Raw genomic sequence first — 17,385 nt, 5'->3', positions numbered from 1 at the left:
GAACTGAAAACAAAATTAAAATTAAAAAAATGCTTGTTGATTGTCTGATGTGAGTGAACAGAACTTTAAGAGCAAGGTAATAACACTTCAGTCTAAGCAAGACTAGCCTAGGACGCAGCCGCGTGCATATCCCCACGCACAGTCCACACTGTCTCGCTCCACGCCCTTTAGTCAGAGCACTCTCCAGCCTGCGCGCGTGCGCGCCACCAGGCCGCTCGGGTCTTTCGCGGAATTCTGTCTCTTGGAACCACGTGTCTCATCTTCCACGGAGGGAGTAGCGTGCCAGCGTCGGCTCCCAGCTTGACTTGGGAGGCGGGACTTCCTGTCTCTCAGTTTCCCACTTCCTACGGGAACCGGAAGACGCTGCAGGATGGGACTCAGGACAGCTTGATAGCCGGCTCATCTGTTTGCCCGCCAGCACCCCCAGGACGGGAAGGTGAGGTCGGGGAGCCGCCTCTGGCCGGGAAGTCTAGTCATTGTAGTCCCCCACTCCCGGTTGCTTTTTTGGTTGCATTTATCTCATGGCGCTGCGGGATTAGAGGCTTCCCTCCCAACCCCCACCATTTCGGCTTCTGGTCATGGGCTTGGAGGGCTTGGAGGCTGTTTCTGAGATCCCATCACTGACAGAAATCTGGACCTCAAATCTGAAGGGTGGGTCCTTAGCCTGTCTTTTTAAGTGGAAGATACACCCACCTGTCTCCTTAAGGAAACCTAACTGTGAACTAGGAGCCTTCAGTGATTGGGCATCCTTAGACTTAAAACCCTTCACAATCTGGCTCCAACTTGACTTTCCAGGTTTTTTGCACATTACACTCCTCCACGCGTTCCAGCATCCAGTTAAACTGGCCTAATTGCTGTTCCCAGTACAACATCACAAGTTCCTTCTTGCCTTTGCACAGGCTTCTCCTCCCTCCCCAGTTCCCCATTCTCCTGCTCTGCTAATGCTTGGAATACGCTAATTACTTCAGCCTTGTAAAGTCTTTAGCTTTCTTCAAGGCTCAGTTCAAGTACCTCCAGGGTTATACTGATACCCTTCCCCGCCCCACTCCCTCCCTGTACCCCCCCCCCCATATTCTATCCCCCGTCCCCATCCTCGGTTGCAAGCGTCCTCCTCTGCAGATTATTTTATTTACTTTGCATATTTGTGTGTGTTTATCCATTATGTCATTATCAATATAATGTAACACGTATAATGTGACACGTACAGGTAGCCAGTTCCCACCAACCAAGCAAATTGATAAAACCTTTCCAATTCTAGAGTATTTTCTTTCATTATAAATATCTGATCTGAGTTCATGCTTTATTTAATGCACTGTGCTAGGCTCTGTGAGGTATACCAGGAGATATTTCCTGTTCTCAAGGAGTTTAAAGTTTAGTTGATGAGACAAGGTATAAAAATTTTGGAAAAAACAATATAGTAGACTAATGCCAAATAAATTGTACACAAAGGCTGTCAGGAAGGAGAGGATAAGCTGAAACAAGGTGGCCGGGAAAGACTAAAAGGCATAGGACTTCAATTGAGCCTTGATTGAAGTGTTTGCGTCTGGTAAAAGTTACATAGGATTATAGATTTTGGATTTTAGAGATCATCCAGTGCAACTTCATTTTACAGAAGAGGAAACAGACTCTCAAATGAATTAAGTAACTTGCCCAAGATCATAGAGTGGTAAAATTGGGAGGTGAATGCCATGGTTTCCTGGTCCCCAAAACTTTGTTTTTCCCATTATACCATGGTTCTTTTCTCTTGCTTCTGTGATGGAAAATGGCTTCTGATTATGTTAGTGTTTAAATACTCTTGTCATTTTTGTGAGATATTTTCTCTTCGTGTGATCTGTTGATCATTGTGGCTGAGTCCATACTTCAGTAATAAGATGGTATTTCTTGCTTAATTGCAGGAAGAACATAATTGGCTAAATTTGTACTCAGGAGTACCAGGAACAGATAGAGCTACATTAGGGTGGTCAAAAGTGAACTTTTCTCTTGAAGATTAAGATTGAAATGTAAACATATCCTGTTTGGCAAATACTTCTGTATGTCAAGGAAGCATTCAAGGCTTGTTTGTGCCTTAGTGAGTTGACTGAAACTCCAGATTTTTGTTGTTGTTGTTGTTGTTTTGCTAGGCAATCAGGGTTATGTGAGTTGCCCAGCATCACACAGTTAATAAGTCTCAAATTTCTTGAGGGCAGATTCGAATTCTGTTCTTCATGACACCAGGGCAGGTGCTCTATGTAACTGTGCTACCTAGCTACCTCTTGCTTGAACCTCAGAGACTACATGAGTAGACGTTTTAATAGGAATCTGAGCCTTGACTTGAACTCTTCTTCTTCTTCTTTTTTTGGTGGGGCAATTGGGGTTAAGTGACTTACCCAGGGTCACACAGCGAGTAAGTGTTAAGTGTCTGAAGCCGGATTTGAACTCAGGTCCTCCTGAATCCAGGGCCAGTGCTCTATCCACTGCGCCACCTAGCTGCCCCGAACCCAGCTCTTCTTGATTCTAACTCCTGCACTCTCTACAGTATGATAGTAGGCTGCTTCTCATTTGTGAATAGTAGAATTAAAAGTAGCACATATACTCTGTGTGTGTGTGTGTGTGTGTGTATGTATATATATATATAAAATTTTTTTTTTGGTGAGGCAGTTGGGGTTAAGTGACTTGCCCAGGGTCACACAGCTAGTAAGTGTCAAGTGTCTGAGGCTGGATTTTGAACTCAGGTCCTTGTAACAATTGGAATGACACCACCTGTTGGAGACTTACTGTAGAAAAGTTCCGCCATGAAAGGAAGGTCTTTGAGGGCAAGAACATGTGTCTTTTCTTTGGCGTCAGGAAGTGACGTTTACTAGTGGCAGGAAGAAGGAAGAGACTGGCACCCTGTCTCACGTTTTTTCCTGGGGACTCTGGCAGAGAGCGGAGCTAAAAACATGCTCTCCCTTTAATAGATAGATGAATGTAGGCCTTTCTCTCTCTTTACCAAATTCTTATTCTCCTTAATAAATGCTTAAAAGCCTAACTCAACTCTTGCTAAAGCTTATAATTTATTGGCGACCACTCATTAGATATTTTAGACAGAATAGCTAGAATTTTAGCCCTTAACATCCTCCTGAATCCAGGGCCGATGCTCTACCCACTGTGCCACGTAGCTGCCCCCCTACTGTATATTTTTACATACAAGTTCACTTGTCTAATCATTTATTTATATTATACCATTAACTGTAATTGCAGTACATCACTAAAAGGAAAGCATTAAGCAAAATGGAAAAGAAACACAGTATTATCTAGAACAAATGCTGTTGATCTTTAATTGTATTTAAAAATAAAAATTAAGTCAGAACTTATTCTTGCATCACTAGCAGCTCAGATATCATACTCTTCTTAAGACAGCACAAGATCTATATGTGCTTCTTCATATTTATTGATTCATATGCTATAGTAATATACCATCATGTTAATGTACCAAAAATTGTTTAGCTATTTCTTAGTTGATAGGACTTTTTGGATCAAAGGATATGGACAGTTTAGTTGCTTTTAAAAACATAATTTCAAATTGCTTTTCATAATCTCAGAACCAATTTACAACTTTACCAACATTGCGTTGTTTTTACATTGCCCCTCCAATATTAACTCTTCCAATTTTTTTTTGTTAGTGTTTTGAATGTTAAATAAAACTTCGGGGTTGTTTTGATTTGCATTTTTTCTTATTCACGATTTTGAAGTCTTTAATATAATTGCTAATAATTTGCAGTTCTTCTAAGAGCTGGGGTTTTTTTTTGAACACTTAATCCATTGAGGTATTACAGACCCTATTAAGCAGCTTACAAACTTGGCTATTGATTAATTTTTCATGTTCAATTTTATTTTGTAAAAATATATGAGGCATAAGCAAAGTAGTATATGACTTTCAGGGTGATTATTTTGGGCATGAGAAAAGGCTTTTTTGGGTAGCATTTGACTGTTTTGAAGGGTGAGCAGCATAACAGCAGATAAAGGTGGAAGAGTGGGCATTTTAGATAAAGGAAAGAGTGTAAGCAAAAACATGTAAAGAGAAAAGCCCAGGGCATGTATAGTTCAGTTTGGCTGATTTGGCTTACGTAAAGGATATAATGTGAGATAAGGCAGCAAAGGTAGATTGGAAATCTGACTGTGGCTCTTTAATACTTGAATTCTTTCTTTTTAACTGCTTTCAGTATATTTTAAAAAATCTGACAGTTTTGGATTTTGGGAATATTCCTGGGAATTTTCATTTCGGAGTTTCTTGCAGGAAGTGACTGATAGATTCTTTCAATTTCTGCTTTGGCTTCTGGCTTTAAGAGATCTGGGCAGTTTTCTTTTAAGATTTATTAAAATATGATAACTAGGTTTATTTGGGGTTTTTTTTTGGGGGGGTGTTGGTCATGGCTTTTGGATAGTCTAATGATTTTTAAGTTTTTCTCATCAAATTATTTTCCAGATCTGTTGTTTTTACTATGAGACACTTTGCATTTTTCCTATTTTTCCAATATTTTTACTTTGTTTTAATATTTTTTTTTGCCTCATGGAATTATTGACTTCTGTTTGATCCATTCTAATTTTCATAGTTTGTTGCTTGGGCAAAGTTTCATACCTCTTGTGCCAAGCTCTTAATTCTCTTTCAGATTCTTTATTCCATAGTTCTCATTTCTTGTCCAACTTTTTTTTTCCCGAGGGCTCTCATTTCATTTTAAAAAACAGTATTTTGTTTTCCCCAGTTACATGTAAAGACAATTTTTACCATTCACTTAAAAAAAATTTTTTTTGAGTTCCAAATTTTCTTCCTTCCTCCCTCATTTCCCCCATCACTAAGATGGCAAAGAATTTGATATAGGTTATATATGTACAGTCATGTGAAACATATTTTTGTATTGGTCATGTTGTAAAAAAAGAAATAGGCCAAAAGAACACACACACACACACACACATACAAAGTGAAAAATAGTATGCTTCAATCTTCATTCAGACTTCTTCAGTTCTTTCTTTGGATGTGGATAGCATTTTTTATTATGAGACATTTGGAATTGTCTGGTTCATTGTATTACTGAGAATAGCTAAATCATTCCATACTTGATTATCATACAGTATTGCTGTTACTGTGTACAATGTTCTCATTCTGCTCACTTCACTTTGCATCAGTTCATGTAAATATAGTTTTTCCTGAAATCTGCCTGTTCATCATTTCTTACAGCATAGTAGTATTCCATTACATTCATATACCACAACTAGTTTAGCCATTCCCCAGTTGATGGGCATCCCCTCAATTTTCCATTCTTTGCCACCACAAAGAGAGCTGCTATAAATATTTTTGTACAAATAGGTCCTTCCTCCCACCCCTTTTTACATTTCTTTGGGATACAGACCTAATAGTGGTATTGCTGGATCAAAGGGAATGTGCAATTTGCTTACCTTTTGGACCTGATTCCAAATTGCTCTACAGAATGGTTGGATCAGTTCACAACTCCACCAACAGTGCATTAATGTCCTAATCTTTCCATATTCCCTACAAAATGTATCATTTTCCTTTTATGTCATAAGAATCAGTCAGATAGGTGGAAGTGGTACCTCAGAGTCGTTTTAATTTCCATTTCTCTAATCAATAGTGATTTAGAGCATTTTTATATGACTATAGATAGCTTTGATTTCTTCATCTTAAAACTGCCTGTTCATATCCTTTGACCATTTGCCAACTGGGGGATAATTTGTATTTTTAAAATTTGACTCAGTTCTCTATATTTGAGAAATGAGGCCTTTATCAGAGATATTTGTTTTAAAAATTATTTCCCAGCTTTCTCCTTTCCTTCTAATCTTGGTTGCATTGGTTTTGTTTGAGAAACCTTTAAAATTTAATATAATCAGAAATATGTATTTTATATCCTGTAATGCTCTCTATCTTGCTCTCATTTCATTTATGAAATTACTTTTAAAATTTCTTCTTAAGACTGTTGCTTCTTCTACGATGAGCAGGCAGATTTCAGAGAAACCTGGAAGGACTTGCATGAAATGATGATGAGTGAGATGAGGAGAACATTGTACACAGTATCATCCACATTATGTGTTGATCAACTGTGATAGACTTGATTCTTCTCAGCAGCAGTACAAGATAGTTCCAAAGGACTTATGATGGAAAAGGCTCTGCAAATCCAGAAAGAAAAAAAAAAGAACTGTGCTATATGGATGCAGATTGAACCATACTATTTCCTTTGTTTTTCCTTTTTGCTCTGATTCTTCTCTTATAACATGGACTAATGCAGTAACATATTTAATGTTATTGTACATAGATAACCTATATCAGATTACTTGCTGTCTTAGGGAGGGAAAAAAAATTTGAAACTAGAAATATTATAAAAACAAATGTTGAAAACTATCTCTACATGTAACTGGAAAATAATAAAATACTTTCATAATTACAAAAAACAAAAATATATTGCTTCTTCTCTAGGAATTCTAGTTGAATTTTTGTCTGAGCTGTATTTGTCTTTGAGGCTTTGCTTTTGGTCATTCTCTTCTGGATTTGTATCTTAATCATCCCTATCACCATAATAGCTTTTTATGGTAGGATTCTATTTTTGTTTGCTTACTCTTCTAGCCTACTTTCTGACTTCAGACTTTGTTAGGGCTGAACTTTGTTCACTTCTGAATTAAAGGGTCTATTGCTGCTTTCTTAGGGGTATTGTGTGTTCTTTTGCTCTCAGGGACAGTTTAGGTCCAGGATTAGCAAGCTTTCATTGTTTTGATCATGTTCTGAATAAACCCTCATTTGATCCTTTTATCCCTCCTAACTATCATCCTACATCCCTTCTGTCTTTTGTAGCTAAACTCTTCAAAAAAGCCATCTATAATAGGTTCTTCCACTTTCTCCCTTCTCACTCACTTATTAACCCCTTATAATTTGGCTTCTGACCTTATCATTCCACTGAAACTGCCCTCTACAAAATTATGATTTCTTAGTTGCCAAATCCAATGGCTTTTTTTTCAGTCCTCGTTCTCCTTGACCTGTCTGTAGCCTGTGACACTGTTGATCACTCTCTCCTCCTTGATACTCTCTTCTCTTAAGGTTTTCAGGATACTGCTCTTTCCTGGTTTTCCTCCTGTCTCATTGCTCCTTCTCTGTCTCTTTTGCTTTTTCCTCTTTTAGATCATGCCCTCCTACTTTAGGTGTCTCCAGGTTCTGTTCTGGGTCCTCTTCTTTGCTCACTTGTACTTCATTTGGTGATCACATCAGCTCTTATCGATTTAATTACCATCTTTATGCTGATGATTCTCACATCTACCTTTCTTTCGCCCATCTCTCTGCTGACCACTCTCGAATCTCCAACTGCCTTTCAGTAATCTCAGACTGGATATTCAGAAATCATCTTAAACTCAACATCTCTAAAACAGAACTCATTATCTTTTCCCCTAAATTCCACCCCTCTCCCACGTTATTACTGTGAAGGACATCATAGTCATTTGCAAAGAAGTTATATTTTTTGATGATCAAATCTCAGTAGCACAGTGTCTTGTTACTTGTGCTCAAAAAACATTGGCTGCATCATAACAGGCATCCAGGTCCTTTTTAGGGTTCAAAGTGTTACTCTGAATATCAACATACAGTAAGTAAATAACACACTTTCTTATTTATGGATTATAAACATCTTTCTTTTAAAATTAATTATTTTTGGTTTTACATCATCTGTAGATCCTGATATAGCCCTAGGTACCTCTGGCTATAAAGTCTGCCTTTATAACAAAGAATAAAAAAAATAAGTGGTTCAGCAAAAATAATCCATACATGATCCCAGTCTGACATATGTAGTATTCCACCCCCATAGTATTCATCCTTCACTCTAAATCTTCAGGGAAAGGAGGAAAGTACATTCTCATATTTCTTCTTTGGGGGCTAAGCTTAGTCTTTATAATTTCACAGCATTCATTTCAATTTTTTGTTCCATTTTTGTATTGTCATTATATATATTGTTTTCCTGATTTTGCTTACCTCATTGTGTACATTCATCTAAGTCTTTTACATGCCTCTTTGTATTTCTTCACATTCATCATTTCTTATACAGAAGTGGAATATAAATATTTTTTGAAGAAGTATAATATCTCATTTATCCTCACAGCATTCCTGCAGCAGCCAATATTATCTGATGTACAGACTGAGGATCAGTGACTTGCTGCATGTTTAAAAGTAGCAGAATAAGAACTATTGATTTCTCATTAAGTGTATCAATACCAAGGCCACAAGGATTCCTCTTATCTTAAAACAAAAAAAAGATAATTGATAAACTTTACTTTTGAAATAGTTAATAGTTATTTTAAAGAATCAGTGCCTTGGAAAATTGAAGGCTAGAAGATTTCATATAAATCAACTGTTTGTGGAAATGGAATTTTATATTATAAGTATAAAACAACATCAGTCTAATGTGTAGAAAAGCTATAATTCTGAAATTGTTCCTAACATCAATAGAGGAAACACAACCCTATGGTTAGACATGTCTAACAATGCTGTGGCATTTCCAAGAGTAAAGAAGACTTAAATTTAGCAAATGTGAGGAATCCTATTAGTGATACTAGGAGGAATAAATTTGTAACATTGATAGGTGACTTCATGTTGAGATTCATAGACATAGGTTTGAATAATAAACTTGATCTGGCTTATTAGGAAATATTCTGTCTTCTTCAAACATATATCCAACAAATTTAGAGTCTGCCAAGAGACATTTTGACTTTTCCCAATTTCTGATTATCCTGTGGGAATAGATGATATACATAGAAGAAATATGGAATCTATTTCTAATGTTGAGATACTGATAGACTCCTCCAGCAATCTCCTTTAAAAACAGAAACACAGGTGAGCCCAGTTGCTCATGATTCATGTGAATTATAGTTTATAAGTATAAATATATAGTATGATATATAAAGTATATAATATAATTGTAGTAGATAAGTATGTGTTATAGTACAGAATAAATGTTTTTGCCATTCTTCATCATTTGTTCCCTACTGTTATATGCCACCTCAAGATCAGTAGCAATTAGGCCACATGTTTCCTGACATAAATACTTCTCCCATATAGAGAAAGGAGTATTTTGGCAAGTCTCAGGGTGCCAAGGGATCTGAAGACTTTGTACTTACCCTTCTTCCTTTTCCCTTTAAGATGACTCCCAAATGTGCCACTTGGTCTCAGGCCCAGCTATCTCCCCCCGCCCCCTTCCTCCTCCTCCTCCTCCCACTACCATCACTACTACTTCTTGACATTGACATTTTGCTTAATGCTTTAAAGTTTGCAATGTGTTTTACATACATTAGTAGATATACTGCTTGATCTGAGTTTGAATTCTGTCTCAGATGCTTACTGTGTGACCCTGGACAAGGTAACCTCTGTCTACTTTAGTTTAGCATTCATCTTACAGAGCTGTTGTGAGGATAAAGTGCAATAATATATGCAAAGTGTTTTTCTAATCTTAAAGTGCTTATGTATATGTTAGATTTTGGAGTTACAGTGATGAAAATGAAAGTCTGTAGCTTAAAAGAACATAGTTTATTGGGGGACCAAATGTGTGAATATATATGTGTGTATGTATACATGTACACATATATATGTATAGGTATGTATATATACATGTACACATATATATGTATAGGTATGTATATATACATGAGTTATACCAGATAACTATAATTTTTAGTTGGAAGGTACTAGCATGAGGAGGGAGGACTCAGAAAGGCTTCGTGTAAAAGGCACTGCTAAGCTAAGTTGAACTTTCACGGAAACTAAAGATTTTAGGTAGCTGATTCCAGGCATCGTGGCCAGTGCAAAGGCATGGAGATAGGAGATAAGAGTGTTCTCCAAAAGTCCAGGGAGAGAAGTAATATATACAATAGCTGGAAAGGTAGGTTGAGGTCAAGTTGTTAAAAAGTTTTAAAAGCCAAAAATGGGAATTTATATTGGATCCCCTTGTCATAGGAAGCCATTATAGTTTATTGTATGTAGAGATGATATCAAAACCTAGGGTTTAGGAAAATCACTTTGGCCACTGAGTAGAGAATGGATTAGAAAGGAGAGATTCCTGAGTCTGGAAGACCAAATAGGAGACTATTACGATAGTTAAGGTAAAAGGTGATAAGGGCCTGAATTAGGTTGGTTGCTGTGTGACTAAAGAGAAAGGGATGAATGGAAAAGATGTATCGAGGTAAAACTGAGAAGATTTGGCAATCCGTGGAAAGTGGTGCCCTTTACAGAAATAGAAAAATAGGAAGACAGGTGGATTTGGTGAAATTATGTTTAAAGTATAATAAAAGGGCTAATGTGTAGAATTTAGATGATAAAACAAATTTAAATAGACAAAATAAATACCACCTTATAGCTATCACTGAGAAAGATGAAATGCGACATAACTAGATTATTATTTTTTATTTATTTATTTTGCAGGGCAATGGGGGTTAAGTGATTTGCCCAGGGTCACACAGCTAGTAAGTGTCTGAGGTCGGATTTGAACTCAGGTACTCCTGAATCCAGGGCCAGTGCTTTATCCACTGCGCCACCTAGCTGCCCCTCAGACATAACTAGATTATGACAGTGGAAGGGTAAAGTTCAAAGAATCAGTTTTTCAGAATTGGAAGGAATCTCAGAGGTAAATCCATACCTGAACAGGAATCTCTGCAAGATCACTGACAAGTGGTCATCTAGCCTAAGGTTGAGACCTGTAATGATGGAGAAACCAATACATCCAGAGGCCAGCCAGTCAACAAGCCTTTATTAAACATTATATACCAAGCCCTGTGTCAAGTGCTGGACATAGAAATACAAAAGACTGTCCTTAAGGAAGAGGTGGAAGGAAAAGGGTGAGAAAGCTATAGGTAATGAATAAAGAGTTGAAAAGCAACTGAGGGGGGCAGCTAGGTGGCACAGTGAATAAAGGACTGGCCCTGGATTCAGGAGGACCTGAGTTCAAATCCGGGCTCAGACACTTGACACTTACTAGCTGTGTGACCCTGGGCAAGTCACTTAATCCTCATTGCCCCACAAAAAAAAAAAGAAAAGAAAAGAAAAGCAACCGAGGCAAGGGATAACCATCCTATTTTTTAAATAGCTCTGTTATGAAGTTTTCTTTCAGGATTAGATCTAGAGCTAGAAGGAAGTTTAGATCTCTTCTAGTTCAACCACCATCTTTTATACATGGGGAAAATGGGGCTCAGAGATGCTCAAGTTTACAAAAGTAGTAAGTACCTGAGCTAAAACTTGAACCCAAGTCCTGATAACTCTAAAGCTGATGCCTTACACTTAGCTCCTCTGCAGCTTCTATGATTCCTTGTTCTGCCATCTTAGATAAAACTGACCAGTCTTAATACCTCTGCTACATGCTAGTCCTTCAAATATTTGAAGCCATTTATCCTGTATCACCCACACGTTTTTTCATCTCCACGCTAAGCAATTTCATTTACTTAATATTGATCTTTGTATGTTAAGGTCTCTAGTTTCACTATCCTACTACTTACATTAATTAGTACTTATGTGAATGAATCATTTCAGCAGTATAGTTACCTGACTCTTCATTGTTGCAGATCAAAATCCAAAAACACGTTTTTATATTCTGATCTTCCACGCAACTTTCTCTGATCCTTTTAGTTTTTCATGGATACCAATACACTTAAGACTGTTCCTCTCTTATCCCACATTCATCCTATGTGACTGCCTTAGCACTGTTTGAGGATATGTCTTTTATGCCATTTCTGCTTCACAAGCCATCATTGATAATATGCTATATCCTATTTAGGCTCACCTTGCATCTTTATGTTAATCTTTAGGTCACCCAAAACTTTTTCGTCCAAGCTAATAATTTTCTATGACTCTAAATTAATATTGTATACTATGAAATAGAATCATCAACAGAATATCAATATTAAAAATACTTGCAGCAAGAAACAACCTGAAATTATTGAAAGCACTATGTAACTTCATAAATGTAATCCAGCCTTATTTAAGTTATATGCACTGATGGTCTTCTTATTTGGTTTCCCAACCCACTTCATATTGTGATTCAAGTAACATGCATTTTTCATCTACTTTGTTTTTCCATTGTGGATAGCTAATTTTATCTCTTTCAAATGATTTCCATTTTCAAATCCATTTTCAAATGGATTTCGTTGGTGATGCTAGGATTCAAAGTAGTCAGTACAATGGCATCTGCAGTGTGGACAGTCTGGAGAATCGTGAATCAATAAAGAATTCCTTTTCTTTTTTGACTCTAAAAAATTTTCTATAACACTGGCAAGCACCACTGTTCTTCCTGTTTTATATTTCATTAATGTCCATACTTGGCAGAGGATTGAACAGTTTACCTCAGTGGTCACATCTGTGGTAAAATATTGTATAATTTTAATATATTTGTGATAAGCCTTGTTTGAAGAAAGTGTTTAGCAGTATATTTTTTCTTCCATGTAAGATATATATATTTTAAATCAACAAAGTATAGATACAGTGCATCTTGCATTGTCCATTTCCAAAAAAACATGCATTTCCATCTATACCCTGAGTTCATCACCTCCTTTAGAAGGTGGGGAGCATGCTTCATTATCAGACCTCTAGAATTGTGATTGATCATTTTTTGGATCAGAATTTTTACATTTTTCATAGTTTGTTTTTACCACATTATTATTGTATTGTTTTCCTGGTCCTGTTTACTATCCATCATTTCATAGAAATCTTCCTAAGTTTTTCTGAAACCATCCCTTTCATTATTTCTTGTTTTTTTTTTGTGTTTTGTTTTGGTTGTTTGTTTTTTTGCAAGCAATGGGGGTCAAGTGACTTGCTCAGGGTCACACAGCTAGTAAGTGTCAAGTGTCTGAGGCCGGATTTGAACTCAGGTACTCCTGAATCCAGGGCCGGTGCTTTAACCACTGCGCCATCTAGCTGCCCCCCTTTCATTATTTCTTACAACCATTCTTCCAGTTGTAATATATTCCATTACATTCATATACCCTAATTTATTCAGCCATTCTCTCAGTTGATGGTACCCTTTCAATGTCCAGTTCTTTACTACTGCACAAGGAGCTTTTTCGAATGTTTCTGTATGTATAATTCCTTTTCCTTTGATCTCTTTGGGGAATTGGTCTAGGAGTGATGTTACTGAGTGAAAGGGTATTTGCACTTCAGTAACTTTTGGGGTATAATTACAAATTACTTTCTAGAGTGGCTGGATGAATTTACAGCTTTGCCAACTGTGCCTTTTCTGTATCTTTTCCCATAGACCCTCCAAGTTATCACGTTCTTTTTTTGTCATCTTTGCCATTCAGAAAGATGTGAAGTAAAATCTGAGTTGCTTTAATTTATATTTCTTTAGTTATTAGTGATTTGGAGCATTTTTTTATATGGCTATTGATAGCTTGGATTTCTTCCTTTGAAAACAACCTGTTCATATCCTTTGATCATTTATCTTTTAGGGAATGACTCTTATCGTTATAAATTTTAATCAGTCCCTCATATAGTTTGGAAATGAAACCTTTGTCAGAGAAACTTCTGCAAAGATTTTTTTTTCATAGTTAATGTTTTTCCTTCTAATTTTGGGTGTGTTGATTTTGTTCATGTAAAATAAATTTAATTTTCTATGGTAAAAATTGTTCATTTTATTTTCTGTGATATTCTGTAGCCCAAGTTTGGTCATGAACTCGTCTCCATGTTTATTTGAAATAGATAATTGTTTCTTCTGTCCTCTAATTTATGATGTAACCTTCCAACATTCTGTCTCTCAACTCCAGGCATTTTCTCTGCATGTCCCTCATACCTGGAATGTTTTCTTTTTTCATATCTGCTTACTGGCTTCCATGGCTTTCTTCTTGGTCCTAACTGAATTCTTGTCTTCTGTAGGAGGCCTTTCCCTACCTTTCTTAATTCTATAGTGCCTTCTTTCTCTTATTTATTTCCTACTTATCCTGTATAGCTTTTAAAAATGTATTTGTTTGTTGTCTCTTCCTTTACGTTGTGAGCTCCTTGAGGGAAGGGACTGTCTTGTAGCACAGCACCCGGTGCATATTAGGTGCTTAATAAATGTTTATTTACATTGACTGCATTCTTTTTCTTTTCTTTTCTTTTTTTTTTTTTTTTGGTGAGGCAATTGGGGTTAAGTGACTTGCCCAGGGTCACACAGCTAGTAAGTGTCAAGTGTCTGAGGCCGGATTTGAACTCAGGTACTCCTGAATACAGGGCCGGTGCTTTATCCACTGCGCCACCTAGCTGCCCGATAGTACTTTTCTTTAAAGGTATGTTTGGAATAAGAACAGTAAGAAAAGGATAAGGTCACTGCATTTCCTTCAATTTCATTCAATTATGAATGTAGGCAGCAAGCCATAATTATTAGATTTTACCATAACATTTTGCCAATAGGATCTATGACATAAAAAATGTTAAGAATCCCTGCTCTAAGGGAAAAAGGAAGATCTTAATAAGAAACTTTGTACCAGAAGCAGATAGCTGAATTTTGGGGTATTAAATCTCATCATTGTCCTATTTCCTTCACAGTCCATTTTACTTGCATGCTAACATTCTATTATCCGTGACAAACAAAAACAGCTAATAACAGCTGATTTTTATGTAGAACTCTAAGGCTTGAAAAGCATTTTTCTTATTTTACCTCACTTGATTCTTTCAACAACCTTTTGAGGTATGTGTTATAAGGTCACACCACTAGTACAGTATTCTATTTGCTACATCACCCTGCTTCTTATAAGATAAGTGATATTTTTGCACTTGTTTTCCAATCAACTTGCAAAGGGAGTATACAGCCTTTGGGTCTCAGCTTAGTTGAAGGATACCACAGTAAGTCAAAGAACATAAGGAAACCATGACTACCAAGGACTGCTTCACCCTATGAGGTGATCCCTTCCAACTCTGTTGCACCATTCTTCATGCTTCCACTAAAGAATGACATTTGGGGGCAGCTAGGTGGCGCAGTGTATAAAGCACCGGCCCTGGATTCAGGAGGACCTGAGTTCAAATCCAGCCTCAGACACTTGACACTTACTAGCTGTGTGACCCTGGGCAAGTCACTTAACCCTCATTGCCCCGCCAAAAACAAAAAAAAAAGACATTGGCCAGTCTAGATAGTAGGAGCTTGCCACCACCAGAAACTGTCCTTAAACATCCTGAAGTTAATTGCCACTATCACACCATGAAATTGTCCTTTGGTGATTTCCCAAGTCCTTGACTGTTACAATTTATCTCATCTTCGTTCCACCAGGTTTCTGCTAGTGATATGAAAATTCAGTTATGATTATTGTAAAAATTTTGTACTTTAAAAAAAAATCACAGAGAATGAAGGAAACCTGCTTTAAGAGCAGGGTTTATATTTGGAAAAATTTTATTAAATAAATTAAAATTTTATTATTACTAAAAAAAATTAGTTCATTGAAACCTTAATATGAGATATTATCAAAAAAGGTAATGCAGTCTTAGACTACATAGATAAATAGATGTGTGGTGTCTATCAAGGAAGTCTGTAGCACCACTGAACTCTATCATTTAAACTACATATAGAATATGTTTTCTAATTCTCATCACTATATTTGAAAGGGGAAAAGTGACAAACTAAAGCATGTCCTAAGTCAGATGACTAGGATGGTGTAAAGACTTAAAAGCTTCATTTGAAGAACCCTTGGGAGAAAAAAAATTGGGGATATTTGGCCTGGAAAAACAAAGACAACAGTGGGGCCAGACAGCTATATTCATATATATATATATATATTCACACACACACACACACACACACACACATATATGGCTGTTATGTGGAAAAAGAGTTACATTCTGGGAAGTTATTGAGGGAAAAACTAGGATTAACTGATAAGAACTTCTACTTCATCTTAAGGAAAAACTTTCTAATGGAGTAAAAAATGAGAAATTCCTAGTAATTAGAAATGTTCAAGCAGAGACTTGATAACCACCTATAACAATATTCTAGAAAGACTTCTGCTTCCAGGTTTATTGGACAGTAGGCCAAGCCAGTCAGTCAATCAATAAGTATTGATTAAACATTTATTATCTACCAGGAACTGTGCTAAAAGATAGATTGGGATTGACCAGAACCAGTAGAACTGACAGAACCATAAGGTCAATATGGGCAATTATGGAAGATTCATTAGGCAGAAATCTGGGTAGGCAGACAGTCAGTCTGATAGACAATAAGTAAAGAGGCCTTATAACATGCCACAGGGAGCTAGCTATCTGGCACCTGGCAGGAGGCCAGGGTACAAAAATGTGCAGAACCTGACCTTGGGGGCTGGACTTCAGGAGCAAGATTCCAAGGCACTGAAAGAACAAAGCAGACCTTCTATCCTGGAAGAACTGTGATCTAGACAGTAGACTAAGGTGGGAATGAGACAAGTTACTACAAAAACAACAACAAAAAGAAAGCAGTTACTAGAACTAGGTAGCAAGACAGGAAACCAGTTATAATTTATCTGTAGGTGCAAAGTCAACAGAAAATGCAACAGGGAGCATAATTAATTGTAAGTAGCCCAATTTGAAGGGATGGAGAGGGAGAGGAAGAAGTTGAGAGAGAGACAGAGAGACAGAGACAGAGAGACACAGAGACACAGAGAGAGAGACAAGACTATATTTACCAATTGTTGGGTGGAAATTTAGATCATGTTACTTAAGTCTCTTCAGTTCTAAGATTATGAAGGTTCCACATAAAAGTGTTCAATGTAAAATAAACAACAGTAGGGAAAATAATAATGTTGTCATTCATAACAAAGTGGCACACTAATTTTTATTCATTTAACAATTTCATTCAACAATTTATTGAATGCCTACTGTGAGATTGTCACCTGACTCTTTCCCATCTCCATGTTTTTGCATAGCTTACCTCTACATTTCCATGGCACCAGGGTTCCTGCTGTTGACAGAAATGATATCTAAAAAGATAAGATTTAATTAGGATTAATACAAAGCAAATTAATGTAATTCAACTCTCCTTTAGATACAAAGATTCATTGCAGTGGAGAAGATATAAAGATAAATAAGACAATGCTTTCAAGGACAGTATTAATTTGAATATGATGTCTGTACATAGTCACTGATTTCGAGCTAAAAGAAACTTTAGAGATCTTCTAGGTTAAATCCCCTGCTTTCTGGTTAGCAAGCTCAGGTGAAGAAAGGCAAAGTATTTTCCCGGTTGGTCACAGGTACTACATAGTCAAGTCAAAATTCATTCCATTCTCTCCCTCACTGTGGTTTTGCAAAGAGTTTGAAGTATTAAGTTGTGACTTTGGTTTGCCTGACTTATCAGTGACTTAAAGGCCTCGTCATTGGATAGTGTGGCCTTAAAACTTCAGGTTGCTAGGCTCTGCTTTGTAATAGAATTTTGTCCTACCTAGTCCCATATCTTAATTCCAAAATTA

The 17,385-nt window shown here is 36.8% G+C and overlaps 1 protein-coding gene across 1 annotated transcript in view; it reads left to right on the top strand.

Annotated features, from left to right (window-relative positions):
* The first annotated feature begins 319 nt into the window (after nt 1-319).
* The window catches only part of TBCE (tubulin folding cofactor E), a 94,167-nt gene continuing 77,101 nt past the window's right edge, over nt 320-17,385 (top strand). Inside the window, exon 1 of the mRNA XM_044001657.1 lies at nt 320-436. The gene's annotated coding sequence lies outside the window, so the exon portion shown is untranslated. The remainder of the gene's footprint in view (nt 437-17,385) is intronic.

Source organism: Dromiciops gliroides, chromosome 4 (assembly GCF_019393635.1).
Source record: "Dromiciops gliroides isolate mDroGli1 chromosome 4, mDroGli1.pri, whole genome shotgun sequence".
Taxonomy (NCBI): Eukaryota; Metazoa; Chordata; class Mammalia; order Microbiotheria; family Microbiotheriidae; genus Dromiciops; species Dromiciops gliroides.
The sequence above is the reverse complement of the archived record's forward strand: the minus strand, read 5'-3'. Positions and strand labels throughout refer to the sequence as shown.